This window comes from Xenopus tropicalis, chromosome 8 (genome assembly GCF_000004195.4).
Source record: "Xenopus tropicalis strain Nigerian chromosome 8, UCB_Xtro_10.0, whole genome shotgun sequence".
NCBI lineage: Eukaryota > Metazoa > Chordata > Amphibia > Anura > Pipidae > Xenopus > Xenopus tropicalis.
Window position 1 is genome coordinate 105,307,734 of NC_030684.2, and position 10,070 is coordinate 105,317,803.

The following is a 10,070-nucleotide window of genomic DNA, read 5'->3' on the forward strand; positions in this document are numbered from 1 at the left end:
GGAGCATTAGCTTAGATCTAAGGTGGTCTAATTTAATGGGGTAAGCACCCCAACTGTGCAGTGAAGGAATCAAACATTCGGCTGTGCGGTTAAGGTAATTTTGTTTGGACAACTGAGCAGGATCATTTTTTGTACATTGTTGCAGGAATTATTTTATTTTTCTCAAATTTTAATCAGAAATACAAGGTTGTGATTAAGTTTTGTATTTGACTTAATCTTCTGTAGTTGGCCCACTCCAAAAGTTACAGATTTAGTTTATTCCTAATCAACATAATGGCATGTTGACATTTCTATTTCCCAACTATTTAACAACATTTCCATTACATATACCTGACTTTCCTCCATCTTGAAACTTTTTGGAGCTGTGTAAATAGTGAATAACAAATTAGTAGATTTTACTACAGTTTCGCTTTATGCACAGGACTCTTTGTCTCCCTGTTGCAAATTGTTGCAAATAAAAATTGTGACAGTGTTTTAGGTCTCTTTCTCTCTTGTTTTCTATATATATATAGAAAGAAAAAAAAGAGGAGGAGGGAAAGGAAAAGGTATATATATAGAAAGACAGAGAGAGGAAAAAAAAGAGAATATATATATATATATATAATATGAAGAGAGAGAGAGAGGGAGAGTAAAAAGGAGGAAGAGGAGTATATATATATATATATATATATATATATATATATATACAATCCATAGGTTTTCAGCACACCAACAGACCAAATGACCTGGGTGCTACCAGATTATGCAAGGTTATGCAAAAAATCAGGAAAAAACAGGTGCACTCCAGGAACCTTTAAAAATAAAAATCAAGATTCTTTATTTAAGTCATTTTAAAAATGTATCAGGACAATGGTCTTAGAAGAGAGAGAGAGTAAAAAGGAGGAAGAGGAGACAATATATATAGAGAGAGAAGTGCAGGAAGAGAACGTATTGATAGATAGATAGATAGAAAACGAAATAGAGGAGACTATATATATATATGAAAAAGGTCTCAAAAGGGACCGAAAAGTCGGTTGTACATGCAATTATAATACACTAATATTTATTTGAACCACAAGAACCTTGGTGCTGGATGTGTTTGATTCAGTATCTATATGATATTCCGTGCACAGGGGCAGCTACATGGTAGCAATCTTTGGAGTGTGGTGCTGTCGTGTGGACTCTTTTATATATAAATATATATATAAGTGAGAGAGAGAAGGAGTAAGAGTAGAACATATATATGTATACATATACACAGAGAGAGAGAGAGGAATGTAGGCTCATACCTTTATTATGCAGAAATGAGGGGTGGGATACACACCATTTTTAAAGGCAGGTTTACTAATGTCCTACCACTGCTGTGCTGTAACTCACAGTTTTGTGCTTTTTTCCCCCATTCACTAAATGAAAACTCACTCAAATGAAGTTGCACGAAAAGTGACCGTTCCTTAGATCTCCATCTCACTAATTTACATAATAAGAGAACACATCATTTGCATGATAATGCTTAGGAAAGAATGTTCCGAAAACTCTTTCTTGTAACTATCATGTCACTCAAACTCTTTGACCACTAAAATGCCCATCAGCAAGCACATCTCCTAAATGTAATCTAATGAGGCGAAGCCCTTTTCTAAATGTGATAAAGGGAACGGGAACTGTCAGAGCAGGGGATTTAATCAGGAATGTAAATCTCAAACACTCGGAAAGGGATGTGATACAGGCATTATTTAGTATGCAGGCCCAAAGGCTCATCTGTCTGGAATCATTCAAGTTTTGCTTGATATACGTAGGCGAAGAGTTGTCAGTGATTAAAAAGCAAAAGTCTCTGGTATTTCTTATAACACCACCATATATGGAAAGTATCATTCACCAGAGAATATATTTTTTGATGCTACAGGGCTGATTCTAATGAAAATTGTACTAATAATCTGTATTATTTACTAATCAGCCTTATATTGTGACATTTATATTTTATATATAGAGTAAATTGTGAGTTGGCTCCTAAATTCAGGTAAGTGACAGCAGCACAGAGCATGTGCGGTGAAACAGCAGAAAAGAAGATGGGGAGCTACTGGGGCATCTTTGGGGGCACAGATCTTCCCTGCTAAAGAGCTGTGGTTGCCTTGGGCTGGTACAGAAGCCCAAAACATAATGTACAACATGTTTACCCTACTTGTTTAGTTGGGATTTAGTTCTCCTTTAATGTGTGCTATATAATGTGGTTTATTTGTTTTTTATTGACAGATTGGACATGTGTTTTTTTTTGTATGCACACACATAGCTCATAGACCATAAGATCCCATTACCCAATATAGTCACCTGATATCACGCTGATCTGATCATTTGGCCTAAGGGCCAAACAATCAGATCATAATAGGCATTTGTGGAGTCTGTCAGCTAGCCAATGCAGTCTTCAACCCTAACAGGATTTTTAAACCTGTCCGAACCTGTCAGATATCAGATCAGGGCTATACATCGCAGATAAGCTACCGACTTGTTCTAAAGGGGCAAATCAGCAAATATAATCTGCCAGTGTATGGTCAGCTTTACTTGGACTAACCCCTGCATAAATGATCATCTTTGTATAGGTTGCCTACATGAAATATAAATGGAATATTGAGATATATGTCTGTCAGGTTTTACCTTTTCCTTAAATAACCCTGTAGAGACCCCAAAAACAACCAGTCCCTGGGTCATTACTATATTATCAAAAAAGGATCAGCTGCCTGATGCCCACCAATATTTCCATCTGCAAAAACTTGAAGTGAAAAATCCCTAAAAAATGGTAGACACTTTGGTTTAATAGAGGAGCTCTACAACTTAATATCTATTAATTTAGTTTAATCTCCTTTTTTATAGTCTTATTTTTTAATTATATTTTAAACCAAATATAAACTTACAGTATATATACAGTATTCTTATGATGTTTCTTATAAAGATAGAGTTGGGTTTTTATTTCTGCTTGCCTATTCTCATATGCTAATCACAGGATAAGGCTTTCTCCCTGATGTAGGGAATTTATATGGCCATGCAAGTCTGGCAGACCCCTCAAGGGGGGCAAGGGACATGTGACTTAATTCTTATCCTACCTGGATTTTTGAGCATAAAGGGCTAATGCATTTGTGTATTTATTAAGAAGGGTACAGGAGTAGGGTGATTTTGTTAGTTTATAGCAGCATTAGGGGTCATTTACATTTCCCTGGGGTGCAAGTGTTAGTTCACTTAGGGGCAGGGGTGCTGCTGCCATGAGGTGAGAAATTTGCTTCAGGTGGCAGTGCCCCCAAAGTTACAAGAGGCAGCAAAAAGCAACTCAAGAACAAAGTATGCAAAGTGCAATGAATGTCAAATTTCCAGACTTTACACACTCTGTTGTGCAATGTAAATGACCCCTGCTTTCTACTTATTTCTTCATACTATCCCAGGGCCAATGCCATGGGGATTAAATGCAGTGGCAATTTAATGTAAAATACCCCCAAGAACACCTTACAGGATAAATGTAGTGCGAGTTTCATTTATAACACATGGCAGGATAAATATTGTGCCTATTCCATTTATAATGACCCCTGGACACATAATAGTATATATCATAATAGTATATATAGTTTCAATTTTATGTATAATAACTCCCAAACACATGGCAGTAAAAATGCAGTGCAGGATAAGTGTATCTTAATGTACCTGTCAGTACAACATTTTCTGGGAGAGAATCTTACAGTTCTAACTGTTAAAGTAGCCATACACAGGCCTATTTCAGCTGCCTATATCGGCCCTTTAGACTGATTTAGCAGCTTATCTGCCCAGGGCCGCTGCTGGCCAAATGGGTGCCCTAAGCAGAAATTTACTTTGGTGCCCCCTCCCCCAAATATTACGGAAGTAAAAATAGAAAGTACCCCCAATTGCCCCCATAAACAGTGCCCCCAATTGCCCCCATAAACAGTACCCCCCATAGACAGTAGCCCCCACACAAAGTGCCCCCAATTGCCTCATACACAGTACCCCCCATAGACAGTAGACCCCACACACAGTGCCCCCATAGAAAGTACCCCCAATTGCCCCCATAAACAGTACCCCCCATAGACAGTAGCCCCCACGCAAAGTGCCCCAATTGCCTCATACACAGTACCCCCCATAGACAGTAGCCCCCACACACAGTGCCCCCATACAAAGTACCCCCAATTGCCCCGGTAAACAGTACCCCCAATTGCCCCCATAAACAGTACCCTCCATAGACAGTAGCCCCCACACACAGTGCCCCCAATTGCCTCATACACAGTACCCCTCATAGACAGTAGCCCCCACACACAGTGCCCCCATACAAAGTACCCCCAATTGCCCCGGTAAACAGTACCCCCAATTGCCCCCGTAAACAGTACCCTCCATAGACAGTAGCCCCCACACACAGTGCCCCCAATTGCCTCATACACAGTACCCCCCATAGACAGTAGCCCCCATACAAAGTACCCCCAATTGCCCCGGTAAACAGTGCCCCCAATTGCCCCCATAAACAGTGCCCCCATAGACAGTAGCCCCCACACACAGTGCCCCCATAGAAAGTACCCTCAATTGCCCCCATAAACAGTACCCCCCATAGACAGTAGCCCCCACACAAAGTGCCCCCAATTGCCTCATACACAGTACCCCCATAGACAGTAGCCCCCACACACAGTGCCCCCATACAAAGTACCCCCAATTGCCCCCATAAACAGTGCCCCCAAAAATAAGTACCCCCAATTGCCTCATCATACACAGTACCCCCCATAGACAGTAGCCAGCCCGCACACACAAAGCCCCCAATTGCCCCCACAGAAAGTACCCCCAACAGACCAGTGATGTCGGCGGCTCCTTCTCTCTTATGCCGCGGCAACAGGCACTACTATAAGGTTGCGCCTCATCGCTGACGTGTGACGTCATACGCACGGGCGCAACCTTATAAAAGGACCTGTTGCCGCGGCATAAGAGAGAAGGAGCTGCTGGCGAAGACTTGCTTGGTATGTTTTTGCACAGAGTGCGCACTCTGCGTAGGGAGCGGCGGTGCTTGGTGCCCCCCTGGGAGTTGGTGCCCTACGCAGAGTGCGTACTCTGCGTATAGGGAGCGGCGGTACTATATCTGCCCATGTATGGGCACCAACGATGGGCCTCCCCGGCCGACATCTGGCCTGAAATCAGGTAGATCTCGATTGGGCAGGTTGATTTTTCTGTCGGATCAGGGACCGCATCGGCCTATGCCTGCCATTCTAATTCAATCTTTTGGCCCTCGGCATATCAGGAGAAGATCTGCTCGAGTGGGCATATCGAGAAAAGATCCCCTCGCTTGGTGACCTCTCCAAACAAGCGAATCTTCCCTCGTATGGCCACCTTAAGTTTGTTTACCACAAGCAAAAAAACTTTGCTGTGGTTTTAAACACAATTTCTAGCAGAGTTACTCTTTAAAAGGAAATGCCGAAACAGCAGGCCTGTGATGGGCAAGTTTGAGTGCAGAAATGAACAGTTTATATCAGGGAACCCAATGTAATCACAAATTCCGCTCAGACAAGAGTGGGAAACAAACACATTGTTTAAAAATCAACATTTTGCTGATAGTAAACAGCGTTTGCCCGTAATAAAATCTGTGTAATAGTTTTTTGTGCTATTCACTGGCTATGGTGTAGTATATGAGTATGCTATAAATCCCGCTATTAGGGCGTCTGAGCTGTTATTCATATAATCAGACAGGACTTGGCACTTGACCAGACTGCTGTTATGTTTAACTCTTGCAAATCAATCGCTCAGTCATTCTGATTGCCAATTTTCCTTCTCACTCTGCTCCAATTAATCACCGGTTATTGCAAAAATATCTTCAATGGAAGTTGTCACAGTCAGGTTTACTTTAAACATTTCATGCTGACAAAGGTGCCTTGACAACAGAGTGAGCCATAGGGCACACAACATTTATTACTATAATACACTTTTGAAGGCAAAACTGTGTTTACCATGCAACACTATTTGTCACAGCGCCTGTGGCTGTTTGATAAATAGGTGAGGGGCTGCAGGAACGCAGGCTGTTATGGTAATTACACACTGTAATAACTGAAGTACTGTGACAGATCAATAAATCCCTCAGAGGTGCCATCCACAAAATAGGCAGGAAACCAACTAGTTGACTTCCACAAGCAGAGTTTGGTACCCGACAGGCAGATTAATGTCCTGCAAGCATGCTGTGGCGCTATCATACTGCAATTACTAATGCACACCCATGGTAACTCTGGATGCAGGCCATAAGAATCACACAGGATGGTGTTTGGGAATGATGTGATGGCTCCTTTTCTACAGGATAGTGTTAATAACTGCTATTAAGTTTCTTAAATTCAGTATTCAAGCACTGACTAAATAAAGGCAATTGTAAGTGTACAGCTAATGGGTGAACCAATATGGTCTTAGTATAAATAGTCCTAAGGTAAGGTAGTGGGAGCATTTGCTCCTGGAGGTAGTTAAGAACATAATTATATTTTATATTGTGTAAGAATTGCTACTAGGTATACCTTGCGTTTTTCTGTTGTAGTTGGAGATCGCAGGTTCAATATCCCTAATGCCTTCTTTCATAATCAGGGAACCCCTTCAGTACATGCCCTTAAAGCAAATAATCTCTCCAAGATATGCTTAATGGCATCTCCCTAAAATAAGAGATTGCATGGAACACTTTCTGTCCACAACACTGCATTCTAACAAAGAAGCAATGATATGTTAATAAATACAAATAAAGCACTACCCACAGATTAGTCGCCCGCGAACAGGGAGTTTTGCCGCGGGCGACTAATCTCCCCGTGTGCCAGAGCCCTAATAGCTGTCTAGACTTTAGCCATAACACTGTGATTGGGAGGGCATATTCTTTGGCTTATGATCTAGTTTCTATCAACCTTATACAACTGAAGTTCTACTTACTATAGTCTTGAGCATCTTCCTGTCAGTCAAGTCCCATAATTTTTCTCAACTTAATCTTAATTTCTGTTCTGGTTTTGTTTTAGCTATATATATTGATATAATATATATATATTGATAAAAAAAACTCTATGACCACCAGACACACCTTCTATAGCACAATGACTTTTCAATTGTTTATTATGGGTTAACAGTTGTACACAATATCTTCATCCTATGCCAAGTGTTGGATGCAGTGTTGTAATACTACTGACTGCCTTGTGGGGAAAAAACTGGGTACGGTCCTTTCAGTACAAGGTGAGGTCTGTGTTAGTTTTCTGGTATGTGAGTGGAAGAATCTGACTGGCAATGGCATAAATTTGTGGGTCCTCCTGCAGGTGACTGAAAATTGCAGGTCAACCCCAACACAAGCAAAATCACAGATCACCTGCATCACATGCATGTATAGTATATGGGGAAGCAGATTTGGACCACCCCCCCCCCCCAACCACACGGTCTGCTTCCTCTATAGTTACAGTGCTGCTGACTGGCCTGAATAGAACCTGACCTCAACCCAGCTTAACATTGTTGGCATGAATTGACACCTGTGATCCAACATCACTGTCCAAGCCCACTAATGCTCTTGTGGCTGAATGCAAGTAATGCCCACCAACGATGTTCTAACATCTACTAGAAAGCCTTCCATCAAGAGTAGTGGCTGGGCTGTTATTGCAAAAAAGAACCAATTTTCTATTAATACCCTTCATTTTCGAATGAGATGTTGGACAGGCAGTGTATAACTTTGGTAAAAAAGTGGGTATCCTGACAGAATGGTTCCCCTAGAACAGTGCTGTCCAACTTCTGTTGTACCCAGGGCCGGAATTTCACCGACCTACGTGGTGGAGGGCCGATAATGGAAGCCAGTTTTGACCACTCCCCTTTTTGAAACCGCACCCACTTGAAACCACACCCATGTTATCACATGACCATACCCATATTAATGGTTGTAGTACAGCAAAAACCTCCCATACTCTGCCTGCCCTACCCTGCCTGTGTGTGTGCCATACTCTGCCTTCCCTACCCTGCCTGTGTGTGCCATACTCTGCCTGCCCTACCCTGCCTGCGTGCCATACTTTCACTGTGTGTGCCATTCTTGGCTGGTTTGTGCCATACTTGGCCTGTGTGTGCAATACTCTGCCTGCCCTACCCTGCCTGTGTGTGCCATACTCTGCCTTCCCTACCCTGCCTGTGTGTCCATACTCTGCTTGCCCTATGCTGCCTGTGTGTATGGCACACACTGGCAGCCTATAGTGACACAATGCTGGCACTGCTCCTACAGTCTGCACAATAACTATATATTAAAAAACTTTTTAATTGCAGTACCACCTCAGTATATGTTCTTTTTGTAGTGTGCAGGGATTATTTGTGGGTTTCTACTGCTCCTGAGGTGTGAACAGGGGAACAATGGGGGTGATTACAGCCTGAGCCTGAGGTGTGAACACTGCAGGGGGTGAACAATGCAGAGATTAAAAGGTGTGAACACCACAGGGGATTACATATTTAAACAATACAGCCTGATTACAGCCTGAATCTGAGGTGAGAACCATGCAGGGGGGCAGTTAATCTCAGTACTGATACCATTTAAAGTTTACACAAGAGTAAGCCATCAAAGCAGCCAGACAGGTGGGGGGCCACACAGAGGGGGGTCGCGGGCCGCATGCGGCCCGCGGGCCGCCAGTTGGACAGCACTGCCCTAGAAGTAAGGAGGAACCTCCCCCCAGGTGAATGTGTTTCTCTGGGGTAGTGAGAGAGCTTATTTTCTTACAGTGCCCCAACTAATGATGTATATAGTATTTGGTAGTGTCTAATGACACAGGTTAATGTGCCAGTTCCAGGGAGTATATAAGAAAAGGGAGTGCTTTATATTTGTCTTTTGGAGCCCCCTCAGCTTTTAGGGTGGATATGTGTCCAGAGCCTGGGGGCAAGTCACTTCTAGATGCCTAGGGATTTCATAAATGATGACTGACTAGTGCAAGACTAGATCCACAGCTGAGTTTCTCTAGGAACATTAGATAGAGAGGACTAGGTAGTTGAGCAGCCAGAAGTGAGAAATAACGGTAGAAGCGTTTATGTAGTTATTGATACTGAATTATCTTGGCATAGCCTTGCTATGTCTGTTTCATAAAACTTTTTTGTTGTTTGGATACCAATTACACCCAACATATTTGTGATGGACACTCTGAGTGTGGTGAGTCCGATTGTAACCCACATTCTTCCTTTAATTTTGCTCAGAAGGAAAATGCGTTCCCATTCTGTTCTCTTCTACTGTTCCATTACATATTCTCTTCTACTTTCTCATTCTTAGCCCGTTTACTCAGTTTTCTCATTCTGCATCTCTAGAGCCACTCTAGTTGGAGACTTGAGTACCCCTGGGATGACTGTTTCTTGCAGCTCTCTTGATATGAATTGCATTATTACCGGTACCTTATTTGAAAATAATTGTTAAGTAACAAAACAGAAATGTCCTGATATCCCTCTTGCAAGTGCTGAATTTCCGAATTTTATTGGAGATAAATTCAGGTGATACACTGCAGGTTGCTCTTTATGTGCTGTAAAGATAAGGCTGACGACAGCTAGGAATCAATGGCCAAGGGGTGAGCTGAAAACAATTATGGTAACATGAGACCCAGGATGTATTGGAAGGAAAGCTATTAACCCAGGTGAACTGAACCAATTTCAAATACTAAGAAAAATGTAATTTGGTCAGAGAAACACTGATGTTGGGTTGTGTATATCTGCAATATACTACTGCAAACAAAACAATAAAAAACCTTATATGAACACACATAGGGTTAGGAAAATAACGTGTATAGATGCACTGGGGAGATAAATACAGCTTTGGTCTCAACAGAAAAGTGGTATTAAAAAAATACCCACCCAGTACAGTAATAGGAAATTACAGATGTTTTAAAGGTTTCTCTTATCTTGCTATATATAGCTTATGAGACACAACTTCTGTGGACAAAAATGTGCTCTTTAGAATGAATATGAGAATATGCTACACACAACGTAATCACTTCTTTTACTATTCTTAAACTTTAATTGCATTGTGAATTTTATTTGTGGATTGCACATTTTAAAGACCTGCTTGAAGCTGCCATTTATTTTAATGGAAAAATAGCAACTTTTTCATT